This window comes from Vicugna pacos, chromosome 7 (assembly GCF_048564905.1).
Source record: "Vicugna pacos chromosome 7, VicPac4, whole genome shotgun sequence".
In the NCBI taxonomy this organism is placed as follows: domain Eukaryota; kingdom Metazoa; phylum Chordata; class Mammalia; order Artiodactyla; family Camelidae; genus Vicugna; species Vicugna pacos.
In genome coordinates this window covers 14,732,953-14,747,911 of record NC_132993.1, presented here as the reverse complement: position 1 = coordinate 14,747,911, position 14,959 = coordinate 14,732,953, and positions in this window count along the sequence as shown.

The window sequence follows — 14,959 nt, the reverse complement described above, 5'->3', positions numbered from 1 at the left end:
AGAAAAATAGAAAGAACACTGAAAATAGTAAATGATTAGAAAGATACTGAAACTGTATGCAAAGGCATGTATTAACTAACTATTGCCAGATTTGTCTATTTCAGTGGCTCTCAACCAGGGACGATTTTTGCCTCCTGGGGGACATTTAACAATGTATGGACACACTTTTGGTTGTCTTAATTCGAGGGAGGGCTATTGTCATCTAGTGACTCGGGGCCGAGGATGCTGCAGAGCAGCTAACAATGCCCAGGGTAGACCCCACAGCTAAGAATCATTTGGGTCAGAATGTCAGCAGTGCCAAAGTGATTCTAGAGCTTGCTTTATGTAAGTGGGAAAATAACCCTGTATCAGTATTAGAATATCAATGCAAATTGTTCACCTGTTTGAAGAAGGTAATGCTCACCAGTCATGTATCAGACACACTGTCATCCATAGAGTCTGGTGTATTTGTAATTGACAGATAAGGAACAGAGGACACGTCTACATATCCAAAATCACCAGACCGGGCCCATAGCACATTGTTTCCAGCATCTTAATGTCCAATTATGATTGCCACAGAGTCCAGTCAATTGAAGTTGCAGTAGTTGGCCATTAAAATGGTTGCAGTTGATATGGTCACATTCTATTGGAGCTGCTATTTTTCCTGTCAAAAACATTAAGAGCCTCTTTCAGAAACAATATGATTCATCTCCTTTTATTTTCAGTGGAAAGGTGAATATCTGTCCAGAATTTCTTCTTTCCTCATAGCAATAATGTAAATATCCCAGAGTGGTCTTATAAGAAGAGGAGTTTAAGAATGTGAAAAAGGCAGTTCATTTCTTAAAAAAGGAAATGATTGCCCCGCCATTAATTTAACACCAGCTCCCAAATGGTAGGACAGAGTCATCCATAGAGTAATTCATATAGGATAAACTTTCTGGTTTGAATGTCGAAGCTGGAAGTCCCACATACTCCTGCTCTTTGTCCATTCACTATTGTTTTGATCCTGAATGTCTGACATTGGAGGACATAGGAGTTCAAAATGATGGCAACATATACTTAGAGATGCAATCTACTTTTATTTTCTCCTACTTAGTTCACTGGTAGTTGCCTTTTCCCCAATTTGATAGCATCCCTTTCAACAACCACATCACTGGTGTTGCAAATAGATTAGGGAAGCACCCAAAGCTGGATGAATTGTGCAAAGTGTATTTTCAGCATGTATATACAATACCATGCCTCTCAAATATGCTTCTCTTAAAAGGGTGCACGCTACAGCATGAACTGTGTGCATATTTAATGTATCTTCCTGGAATATGCTGTATGCTTAATATACATATTCTATAAATAAAGTAATAAAATGTATAATAGAAATACATATTTCTGTATGCAAATAAATATATTATACACAAAATCTGAATATGTAATATGGTATATGTTGCTTCAGAGAAAATTAGATTTTATATGCCCAATTTTAAAAGAAAGTAGTATTTGCTTTTGAAGGAAGACATTTAAGAAGAACCAAAACCCTACCTGTATTACTGTTACACTGTTTCATAATCTTTGAAAACATGGTACTGATTTTAAATATCTCTTGGAGGAATCTATTAATAAATCTTTGCTGGTGTCACCCCACATGACAACAATGCTTTTGGCCTCTGTGCTCCTGACAGACTTCTAACCAGAATCTTCCTGGCTGTTTCTGTTCCAACAGCTGTGTTGATCTCACGTCTGATTGCCTGATGAGATCGCAACCAGTTCATTGACATACAGCTTCGCTCTCCTCCAAATTAACTGATTTTTGTGAAATAAAAAATAATCATACTGGGAGGAAAGGATGACCTTCAGAATGTTTTATACTCTGAAAAGCAAGGAAAAATTGTACAAGCACTGTATGTATAAACCACCCTTTTCAGTTTGGGGCAATACAGCATTCCATACATAAGTGCCAAAAAAATTTTAGTGTAGTTTGATATTGTGAGTTTCTCCAAGAAATTATGAAATAGATGATCTGTTTCTGAGGGTCCTACATTTTCTCCATAGCAATTCATGCCCCTGTTGCCCACTTAACTACCCTCCCCCAGAGCATTCCCTTTGGCCCATTAGTACGAGACTTTTACTTAGCGAATGTTGTTATGATATTAGCGATACTGGACATGCAGTCCCAAGACACGCTTGCATTTTAATAGAAAAATCATAAACACTGAACATTTGGAAGATTCCTATTAGTCTTTAGATACCAAGGCATGCAGTGGGAGAGATGCTTTTCAGTGAACTCTAGTTTTCTATGAATTTTATGACATTATCGGATGTCTACCCACTTTGAAATTTTACCTTTTGTGCCACAATCTGCTCTTGGGAACTGCTGTCCCTTATCGGAACCAAAATCACTTCTAGGAAAAAAGTGAAAGAAAAAAGTTGAGTTTTTTATCAATTCTTATTAATTTATTGTTGTTCCAGTGAAATGTTCTCATTTCATATTTTAGAATTTGAATTGCATACTGTGTTGATGAATTGTCAAATGCTATTCTTGACTAGGTGGTTGAAAGTACTGAGACAAGAAAACCATCTGGCCATCACAATGGAAGGATTTTCCACTTTATAACATGTTATCAGTCTTTTTCAACCAAAAATGGAAGAAGCACAATGTGGTAAGTTGTGGAATATAGATAGATATTTATTAAGTAGGTGACATTCTAGAATATCTATTCTTTGGCTTCTTCACACTCACATATTCGCACACACACATGCACACAGTGAATCATGGGAACCTGCAAAGGGAAAAAAAGGTACCCATCGTCTGTATTTGCACCATTTACCCAGCATTCATCTGAATCCTCAAACTATACGTTTACTGAAATGTGGATATGTTTGGAAGTTACACCAAAAGATTTTTTTTTAATAAGTATCCTTTTCAAGTTAGTGTTGGAAGATAAGGGATGATGTTAGTGAATAAACTGCATCTGTGTCCAGAAAGAATTACAGTGGGCTGCAGAGGTGGCTTATCTAAATCTGGATAATAGTTGGACTATTTGTATAAAAAAAAACAAAAGTTACAATTCACTTTACCCTTATTTTCTTCAACATACTAAGTCCTGCTCTCCTTACTGCCTTTGTCTGTAGAGCGAGTCTTTAACCTTTGTGATGCTGTGTCTTTACTCGGACCACATCATTTACATCTCAGCAGTTCTCAAACTTTAGCCTGTGATTGAGTCACTGACAGGCTGCTGGGTCCTATTAGTAGGTCTGAGGTGTGATCTGAGAATCTGTGTTTCTAATAAATTCCCAAGCGACCCCAATGTGGACCATACTTCATAACAACTGACTCTGACAGTCTAATGAAAATTTTTACCAAAGCATTATAATAATCAGCAAGGCATTTATTATTTATGGCAAAAACTTTACATTTAAAACACTATCCACAGCAAAGCAAAGTTTTTCTAAGACATAAATTCTGTTGCTTACTTACAAATAGACTCTTCATATTTTCTGTCTCTTGGGAAACTTTGACTGCCATGATCTTAACATTAGAGTTTAAAAATAACCACAATGATACATTTACTTAAAGATCAATTAGCATATCAGAGTTTAAAGGTAAATACAACAGATGCTTGAATTCTGTGATATCTCCAATAAAAGACACATTAGATATACACTTTATATGATGTACATAGGTCATGTATGCAAACACATTCTTCTCATGAATATGCAGAGTAAATCATCCCCTTATTTCATTGTTTAGAATTAATGGTAATTAATTTGCAATTTAGAAGTAATTCTTCAATCTCGTCTTAATACACATACGCAACCACACTTAGGCACACAAACACACATGCACACTGATAGACATATGCAGATACAAATACACACATGCATATAAACACACAAGTTTCACCTCGTATATCTTGACAGTGTCCAGAGTCATAACCTTTCTACTACTTACAAAAATACTTGAAACTCTGCCAGAGAAGATATTGAACCCTCAGGTCAGCCAAATAGTATTGAAGAAAAAGGTCTACTGTCTCCTCTGTGCTATGGCCAGTAACCTTTCTCATAGTCATTAGGATCATGCTAGTCTTAGCTTTGTGTCTATCACATCCCAACCACCTGAAAGCTATCTCTTCAGTGCGTGCTAGTGAGTACATGGGATCGTGGTGAGAAAACATGCCTGAAATACGTCATAACTCCAGAAGACCCAACTACAAATACATACTTTCATGATTGGTGCCCTCAAACAGTCTACAACTATACAATATGACGCTTTTAATATCAACGTGACTAGAGAGCTAAGTACAAGAAAAAAATGATAATTTCTCAGCATATATCCTCTGAAACCTCTCAGACATTTTTTTACGTTTATAGCTCTTTTTACCTCTGAATGTTATAAGAACTTAGGAGTGATATTTACTCGGAATATGCAACAGATGGTCAAATAGTCAAAATGTCTGGTATCCTGAAAAATAAGAAAGAATGCAAGTCTCATCTCACAGAAAAAGTAAGATTATCAACCAGATTATTTTTGCTTTTCATGGGATTCTCACTATTTCTGTTTATTAATAAAGAAGTACAGGAGGTCATTCAAAGGCCAGATATTAAAAGGCTGACTAAAGCCATTTTACTTTCTCTCAACCCTACATAGAAGTAATAATCCGAACAACTTTTTTTGCTTAAGCAGAAAAAACAACCATAAGGAATAAAATTAAGAATGAATCAGGAGCAATAAAAATAAGAAATCCCAGTGAAGGGAAAAAATCTTACCCCTAAGCTTTCTCAAAGGAATAGCAATACTTGTTTTAATAGAACTTCTTTTCTTTTTCCAAGTTCTTTGTAAATGTTTTGTATGTTTACTTCCTTCATCCTCCTTTAGTATTTTTGCTAAGGTCTTTACTAACGCTTAGAGATGCTTTGGAAGGCAAACACAAAAACTACTGTTTCCCTAGAGCTTGTTTTTGATTTCTGTTGTAGTCGGCATTGCTACTCCAGAAAGCAAAAAAAGAATTTTTTAAAAACTGCTGATAATGACACATATGCTTTAAATATCAAAATAAAACAACACAGCAAAAATATGGATGAAAGGCTGTAATGGAAAAAAAAAAAACTCTGTGTAGACAATGGCTTCCATTTGTAATTACTTCTGAGCAACATGGCACCGATTCCCTCTGTGGTCTTCAGGGCCCTCTCACAGCTGCTTACAAGGTGGTGGACACCGGCCCTCAGTCACCCGGGTAAGAGCTCTGGACATGCCAATGTGCTATTTTAAACAAGGCCCTGTGGGACACGAGCAGGCACGACCATCAGCTGGGAACTTGTCACGATTAAATATTGCACCTAAATCCGGAAGACAAAGGCTGCAAAACCTTTTACTGGGCACAAGAGTGTGTGAGAAGCTTCGCACTATCACAAGCTTCAGAGGACTGAGGAAGCACAAAATTATTGAATGTCTCAGAAATGATGAAAAGGGAGCTAAAGCTTATCTTCACTGTCCTCATATCTATAAGAAAGCCAGTTTTAACAGACGCAAGGTCTTCTTTGGCCGTGCACGGGTTAGTTCATGTAACAGGCAGATTAGGATTATGTGGTTCCATTAGCCTGAATGATTCCTAAAAACCTGCCTGGTATCTTTCTTGTTTCCACTGCTTTGCTTTTTCATTTAAGAGTAAGAAATACAGCATTCATTAGCGAGAAATACAGACATGGTGTAGAATCTTAGTCTTTTAAAAATCCTGTAAGACAGTTATTTAAACATATGTGAATTCCAAATCCCACAGTGAGATTATTTAATAAAGGCAATGCACACACTAAAATAATTGAAGATTGTATATTCTTAAAGAAAAAATTTTATAGTCTATAAATTGAGTGTAATTTTGGTAGGTATATTTTTAACCATATATATAGTATTGCTATAAATTACATATATTTATATAGTTCTGTATAATCATTTATATATTACACATTTTATTTATAAAAGGAAAAGAGCATGTTTAAAGAGATGGTAGTAGGAATTTAGTAGAAAATGATTCACAAATATAAGGAGTGAGGCATGCACCAATGGAAAATATTCAACATACCACAGGAGTGTTGGCTTAAGTGTCGATGAGGCATCTGTGCAAAGACGTTCCAACTCCCAAATTCAGCAATGAGGAAACAGTTGTGCCAGATCCCAGAAATAGTTGGAAGAGGATAACAATTACATGCCGTGTCCTTGAATGTGTTCTGGCCAAGCTGTATTCCTAAATGGAGTGTTATACCAGTCAGAAGATTCAACAACAAAATATTTTTTCATATGATTCATCGTGTTTAGAACACACTTGTGGGCATTCTGGAAGTCAGATTCTAGGTACTCCTTGGTACTCTTTAAGAAAAGTCTACCAACTAGTGCAAAGTCCTCACTTGATAAAGTAGTAATTTCAATACAAATTAGTGTGAGCTCTAGCTCTACCCTTGAAATTTTCCATTTTGCTTTCTCAGTCTCCAGAGCACTCTTTCTATCCTCCGCTTGCCATGTCTCAAACATCTAAAATATTGCTTAGAGGGACTCCAGATTTGCTCAGGTTTCTAGAAATACTCCGTGGGCTAGGTGCATAGGAAAGCTTTCCTCTTTTTGTGTGCTTTGCCCGAATGATTGACTTTGAGGCATTGGTCTGGAATTCATTTCCTCTTTCCAAACAAGGAGAAGCAAGTCAAATCCCACACAAACTAATGTGAAATGTTCTCAAGTATATACAAGAAGTAACATGGTGAATGGCCTTAGAGACGACTATATCCTTGCCAATGAGGTGTTGCTGACTCTGGCCCCAGGAAAGGATCCATTCAGACATTTGCATACTTAAGTTTAAAAGTAAACTTAGATTTTTTGATTCTCAGCATTGGTCAAAATGTCTTTTGCCACCTATTCTCACCTCCATCTAAAAGCAGAAATTCTCTAAAGCCTCCCTGATGGTCATTAAGACTCAGCTTCAGCTTTCCCAGCAATGGGCAGTTCCAGTTCCTCAAGGCTTCATACATATTTGGTTCTCTCTTATCTTATTATTCTCTCCCAACACAATCTCATCCATAACTTCAGCTTTTATTATCACCTTAAATGTAATAAAACATAAATATTATCACCACACCAGTCTTCTCTGCTGAATACCAAACCTGTATATGCTGTTGTCCATCTATCTCAGAACCCCTCTCAGATATGTCAGATGTACCTCAAACTCTCCATGTCCAAACTTGCATTCATGAGTTCTCCCCCAACACTGGCCCTATTCTGCTATGTCTTAGCCAACCATCTACTTAGTGCACAAAGTGGAAACCAAGTCATCATCCTTGACCTTCACCCCAATCACACTTCAAATCCTCCCAATTTTACCTCATAAATATCAAATCTATCAAATTATCCCTCAGCTTCTTCCATTCGCATTAATGCTACTACATAGTAAGCAGCCTAACTGATCTTGCCATGTCAACTCTGATACCATCCTATCCGTCTTGCAGCTAGAGTGACCTTTTCAGAAGGCAAATCTGAATATGCCCCTCCCTTACTGAAAAGCTGTTAGTTCTTTTTTGAAAATGTCCAGATTCCTATATCCAAGTCCTTCCCTTCTCTCCATCCTCACCTTTCACCACACTCCCATGTGATTTCATTGCTTTTGCCACATTGCCACATGTCACAGTTGCCCTCATCACACCTTCTCCTGCCACAGGACCTTTGCACATGAACCTGGTACAACTTTCTTGAAAGCTCACCTTTCATTACCTGGTTAATGCATAATAATTCTTTAAAACTCAAATCAAGTTTGACATCTTAAAGAGGGTCTCTCCTGATTTTCTACTGTATCAAATCCTTCACTAGAGTTCCCATAACACTATTTGTGTTTGTAGAATTATGTGAATAAATTTTTGTCTCTGCTTGTAGACTTTACAATTACAAAGACCATGTTTGCATTTGTCTACCTGAGACAGTACCTGATACGTGGTCACTATTCTCTTTCTCTTTCTCTATTTACTAGTTATTTGACCTTGAGGAAGGCATTTAATGTCTTCATATATAAATATTAACCATATTTATATGTACAGAGTAATGCTATAAATTACATATGTTTATGTAAGCAGTATTCTGAGGACTGGAAGTAACTATGTAGAATTTAAAAAGTTCCTAGCACAGTGCCCAACAAAGAGGGACATTCAATTAAAGCTGTATATTTGTGGCACTTATTACAGTAGAAAACTGTATTAGAGACTAAAGATTTGAGGACTTTTTAGACTGTACTTTGCAGAGTGCCCAGTGTCCCATCAACTTACCTTGTGCTTTAGTAAAACAAGTGAGACTTCTGAACCCTCAGGATCACTTTTTCAGAATAGTGAATTAACTTCGAACCACCCAGAAGGCAATTATTCTTTCCTTCAGGCTGTGGCTCAAATTCTTTAGTTTTTTTAACTTAAATAATCATACATATCACAGCAATAAAATTATCGGTATCTTACACAGATATAACTCACTTTATATGCCAGGCATTTTTATTACTTAGATCTTCCATAATCACATGAGAAGTTGTTACTATGCCCATTTTATAGATGGGGAGTTGGAAGTTCTGTGAGATCATGTAATTGCCCAGGGTCCCAGCTGGTATGTGGTTCAGCCAGGACTCAAACCCTACAAATGGTGTTATCACAAGCAGGACACACATAGGAGCTACTTGACCTGGTTTCCTGGGTCTGGTCCTGATGCACGTCAGCTAGCATGATGCAATTGGTTATGCCTCTTGTACCTCCACCCCGCAAAGTACTGGTTTGGATAATGGATTATATGGTCATCCTTCATTTTAGTGGAGTGGAAGGAGCACTAGGGCAGCTGTTGGAGAATGGCTTCTGGTTCTGGTGATACCATTTCCTAGCTGTAATACCTCAGGAAATCTCATTTGTTTGGTTTAGCCAAAATATTACGTTTTAAAGATTAAGCAAAATAACATCAGAAATGTTTTATAGAAGATTAGTATTGATGCTAGGCATTGAATGTTGGTATCTGCTGTCTGTGATGCTTTAAGCAGCTGCCAAGAGCTCATCTGATTTGAGGATTTGAGATTGATCTGTGTATGTCTGGGATTAGAGTGGGCATACCAGTAGGTAGGTGTTGCAGAGACTTCATGCTGTGTAGAATCTTATTTTGTGTGTTAAGTTGAAAGATACCTTTAGGAAATTAAATGGAATGCATGCCCCTCAGAATAAATTCATTTATCCATCTTTTCTGCCTAAAAATACAACAGAGGCAAAATCTAAGTAACATTAAAAAAATATCAGTGAAAGCATGAGTGTTTCAACTAAACAAACTAAAAAGGATGAGGAATGAATATTAACTTGTTTTTCACTATAAACAAGGGAAAGCAAAGCAATGCACCGTCTCCTGTTTTAACCAAGATGTGATTTTATCTCCTAGCTGTACTTAGCAGTGGAAGATAAGCACTTTATGACTAAGCTACATATCTGGCAGAGTAAATCTATTTTTAGGAATCCTGTATGTCATTACTGAAAATTAAAAATACAGATAAATTCTACAGGAAAGAAAAAATATACATACAATGTTCCTATATTGGAAGACCCTCATTCCCCCTGCAGATGCTCTGACATTCATCGTCAAACAGAACAGTTCCTGCTAACCTCAAGCAAAACAGTGAGATCATCACTAGTAGAACAAATGCCCCTTCACAAAATGCCTAGTGACGTTTTCAGTGAACTGTATTTTCTCCAAGCTACTCCCTATACCTAACTCTTAGCAGTAGTCATTATTACACCCATTTTAAAATGAAGAATATGTGACGTATGAAGTTAAAAGATTTGGCCTACACCAATCTGATCACCTGTAAATAAGGAAACAGACTGCTCTTTCACAATAAAAAAAAAATTGTTATTGAAGTATAGTCAGTTTACAATGTTGTGTCAGTTTCTGGTGTACAGCATAATAGTTCAGGCATACATATACATATATATTTATTTTCATATTCTTTTTCATCATAGGTTACTACAAAATATTGAATACAGTTCCCTGTGCTATACAGTAGAAACCTGTTGTTTATATAGTTTATATATATTAACACTCAAGCAGTAGAAAATTGATCGACAACAGATAGGTTTCATATGTGCTTACAGTAGAGGATATTGTGTTCCCCTTCCCTAATAAGTTCAAGTTTGTAAGGAAAGTCTTTTAGGGGCTACTCTCACGTGTGAATCAAGAGTTTCAGGATATTGTCACAAGATAAGCAAATGCTACTTAAGGTCATGTCAGTGCAGACCAGTCAGTCCCTAAATGGTGCTGGTGGGGCCAGCTATAGATTCCAATGATTAAATTTTTAAAACTTATTTCAAAATAACATACCCATTCAAGAGACTGACACATTTGCTTTTCAAGATACTTCAAGAATCACCAAGATCTGTTACCTATTTTCCTAACTAGAATCCAACTTTCTAAAATGGAAGTCTTTCCTTTTTTTAATCTTTGAACAATTTTTTTTAAATTTTTGGTGAGGGGAAGAGGGTGAAAAAAATCATAGTCATCTTTAGAAATATTCTGGATAAATTCTTATGAAGCTGCTTGAGGTTTTCAAGTTAAGTTACTGACTATGAAAGCTGAGGCTTTAGTTTTCCGTTTCCCTTATTCACTCCTGAGAGTTCTAATCATATTCTTACATTAAGTGTCTCAAGAGTTAGAAACAGTTTTTCAATTTAAAGTCAAGTCATACTTGCAAGAAAAAGTCAGATTGAAGAGATAGGTTGGAGGTAAGAACTGTAGCAAACTATCTAGAGAGCCCATTAAATGATGGCATACATCTAGAGCAGGCAATTGAAGGGAGCAGCAAGTGGAGATCTGTCAGGTGAGAGGTTGCCCTAGCACCGGAAGCACAATAAAAGAGGAACGTTACCATCAGTCATTAGGGAGAGTCCTGACACCTGGACGCCTGGCCTGACACCATGTAGTGGGACAGAGCATGTCAAATATTTTTCTTTAACCCTCCCTGATCCACTCTCTTCTCCATCCCTCTCTGTGGATTCTGGGAAGCTGATTTGTATGCACTGTGTTAACATACTCTTTTGCCCTCTAGTGTCTAGTTGGAGTCATCTAAGGGACCTTGCAAGATGTCAGAGGATAGGAGGAAAATGAGATCATAATACTTATTTCCCTGGGCTCCCTCCCTTTTAGTCCACCATAACTTGACCATGTCTTTCTATAAGAGGCCTGTTTAGGTGACCTTTTGGGATCAATAAGTTACTCCTTCCTTGGCATTCAGGACTAGGGGTGGTAATGACACTTCACCATTACTAGCCCCAGGGCCTAGACCTACTCTTTGTTGAATTTCTTAACTACTGCCTTCATCTTTGCAAATAGTACCTTTATTAAACTTTCCTCAAAGTACCTATTTCTAATGCAATGTCTATTCCCTACTGTATCCCTAAGTGATAAGCAAAGTATGTTCATTACAGTAGAAGCAGAGCGAATGTCTTTCATTTCAATGAAATCCATAAAAAAGTAATTTAAGATTCCAGTTCTTAGGCAATGGATTCAAAAGGCAGAATATTAAAACAGGGACTAGAAATAAGAGAATCATTTGGCATCCAATTATTTCTTTTTTAGAACTGTGATCTAATTTGATGGATTGGCCAAACAAATCAGGAGCCAATTATTATTAATTCTTCCGTCTGTTCATAAAATCAGTGATTCAGCAAATATCTATTGAGTGGAAATTCTATGCCTGGCTATGCACTAGGTGCAGGACTACACAGGGAAGAGACAAAAGGCCTCTCCATTGTGGAATCAGTGTGTCTGAAATTCAGTGAGTAGACAGAAGTCTGGGAAATGGTCCACAGAGGCCCTTGTCTGTGGAGACCTAGGTCAGGTCATAGTGAAGATTTCAACTTTGTCCCAAGCTGTTAATGAGTTATGAAGAGGGATGGCATATGATGAGATCTGATATTTTAAAATCCCACTCTTGTAGTGATATGGACAATGGGTGGTGGTGGACACAGAGACCAGTGAGGGGATTTCTGCCTTGAACAAAGGAGTGTTTCAAAGTGCTACTTTCTAATGTCATTAATGTTCTTTCTTACGAATATCTGATTTTCACAGAAACATCTAAAATGGAATCATGAATCATGAATTATGGTGGCTTCAACTATCTTTGGCTTGCACCAGATATATATTACCTAAAAGAAATGAAATGTTTTTCCTGTGAACAAGCCTTAAGGAACTATATACACAAAGAAAATTTCAAAGTTTCAGTGATTACTTGTGGACTATTTGGAAATATTCATTCACCACTGTAACCTGAAACCTCATAAGATTAACATATCTTCTCTAAAACAGAAGCCAAAGAATACATTAGCTCTATACAAACAATAACAATAAATAAAATTAAAGAACAAATGAACCATTATTCAAATCTTCCTAAACTATTTACTGGTAATCTAAAATTCATATTATCAGCTGTTTTGATTGGAATATTGAACAGACCAATGGAACCATTAGAAGGAACCACTGGAATACTTATATTTTGAGAATTTGGAGTTACCGCATTATATAGGCAACCAAACTAGTTCTTATACTAGGCAGGGTATAGTTACTCTTTTCATCTGCAGACAGAGACAATAATCTTAATATTTTGGAGTATCTGAGAATTTTTCCCTAAGTTTGGAGACGTCTCTTATATTATTTAGATACAAAATAATCTATGAGACAATCTTAAATAGTCTGGCCTCCTTGTCAAGGCTAAAAAAAAGTGTCACTTTTAATATGTCCCCTTCTGAATCAAACATAATAATACGTCTGGTTTATGTTTTTAATCTTACTCCATTTGGTTAGAAATGCTCAAACATTAGAGGATAAAAACACATTATAATGCCCTTTTCTCTCAAGAAAAGATAAAGCTCTTTATAGACACTGTCAATTACAGAATGCCCTGTGAAATTAGTGGCTATTATTAGCTGTCCCCTTTTTCATCTTACATATCTGAGAAAGAAGCTTTAGAAACTTAGGGCTTTGATATCCAAAGCAGAAATCCCAAAGGAAAAGATCTTCATATTTGTCTTTAAAAATTAGACTCACAGACAGAGAATACAGACTTGTGGTTACCAGGGGGGTAGAGGGTGGGAAGGGATAGACTGGGATTTCAAAGTTGTAGAATAGATAAACAAGATTACACTGTATAGCACAGGGAAATATACACAAAATGTTATGGTAACTCACAGAGAAAAAAATGTGACAATGAGTGTGTATATGTCCATGAATGACTGAAAAATTGTGCTGAACACTGGAATTTGACACAACATTGTAAAATGATTATAAATCAATAAAAAATGTTAAAAAAGAAAAAAATAAAATAAATAAAAATTAGAAAAGAAAATCTATGTTACAAAATTCTCTTTCACAAAGCTTTAAAACAAACTGGGAATTATTTTTAATATAAAACAGAAAAATATAAATATCCTTAATATATAAATAGCTTTGAAAAGGCAATAGTTAAAAGATGAGCTTCATAGAAGTTTGGCAAAAAAAAAAATCCCATGAAAAGGCAATCTTTAACAATTAGAAACAAATCAGTTTTTAAATACATTAAAGTTTTTATCTTCATTATTAATTAAAATACAAATTATAACAATAAAGAGATGCCATTTTATAGAGAATATTATCAAAATTTAAAAAAGATAACATCTAGTCTCAACAAAAGCATTTATTTCCAGAATGCTGGTGAGCTGGTTAGTAAATTTTTGCTTTCATGGGAAATTTGACAATTTACAATAAAATTCCCAAAATAAGCAATTACTTCCCCAATAGAGAGAATCAATGAAGCAAAGAATTGGTTGTTTGGAAACACCAGTAAAATTGATAAATATTTAGTAAAACGGACAAAGAAAAAAAAAGAGAAAAGACACAAATTACCAGTAAGAAGTTAAACAGGATCTATCACCACAGATCTACAGACATCCAAAGGATAATTAGGGAATGCTGCAAACAACTCTACATACATAAATTTGATAACTTAGATGAAGTAGATCACCTCCTTGAAAAACCCAACTACAGTTCATCCAATATGAAATAGATGATCTGAGAAACTGTAATTATTAATGAAATTGAATTAATAATTTTTAAATATCAAAAGAAAGAAACACACAAACAAAAACAATGAGAAAGAAAGCCCAGATGGTTTCACTATAAAATTCTGCCAAACATTTAAAAAAGAAGTAACACCAATTATATACAATCTTTACCAGAAAAAAGAAGAGATGGGAAGACTTCCCAACTCATTCTATGAAATTAGTATCACAAAAAATAGACAAAGCACAAAAAAGAAGACTGTAGATCAATACCCATCATGAATATAGATGTAGAAATCCTTGGAAGAATGAGTATATAAAATTCAGTAGTATAAGAAGAATTATACATCATGATCAATTGTGCTTTGTTCCAGCGATGCAAGATACTGATTCAGCATTTGAAAATCAATGTAATCTACCATATTAACAAGCTGAAAAAGAGAAATCACATAACTATATGATGCAGAAAAGTATTTGACAAAATTCAACACCCATTCATGATTTTTTTTAAAATCTCAGAAAAATAGAAATAGAGAACTTCTCATTGATAAGCGGGATTTCAAAAACTATTTGTCAGCATTATTCTTAATGACAAAGGACTGAATGATTTCCTCTTAAGATCAAGAACAATATAAGATCGTCTCCCCATGTGTTCATATAATGCTGAAAGTACCATCCAGTGCAATGAGGTAAGAAAGGGAAAGAAGCAGCACACAGATCCTAAGGGAAGAAATAAAGCCATCCCTATCTGCAAGTAACATGACTGTGTAGAAAATCTCAAATAATTCACCAAAAACTCTAATACTAACAAGTGAGTTCAGCAAGTTCACAGGATACAAGATAAACATACAAAAGTCATAAAAAAAAAATGAGCATGAGGACTACAACATTTTTAAAAAATACAATATCTTTTACA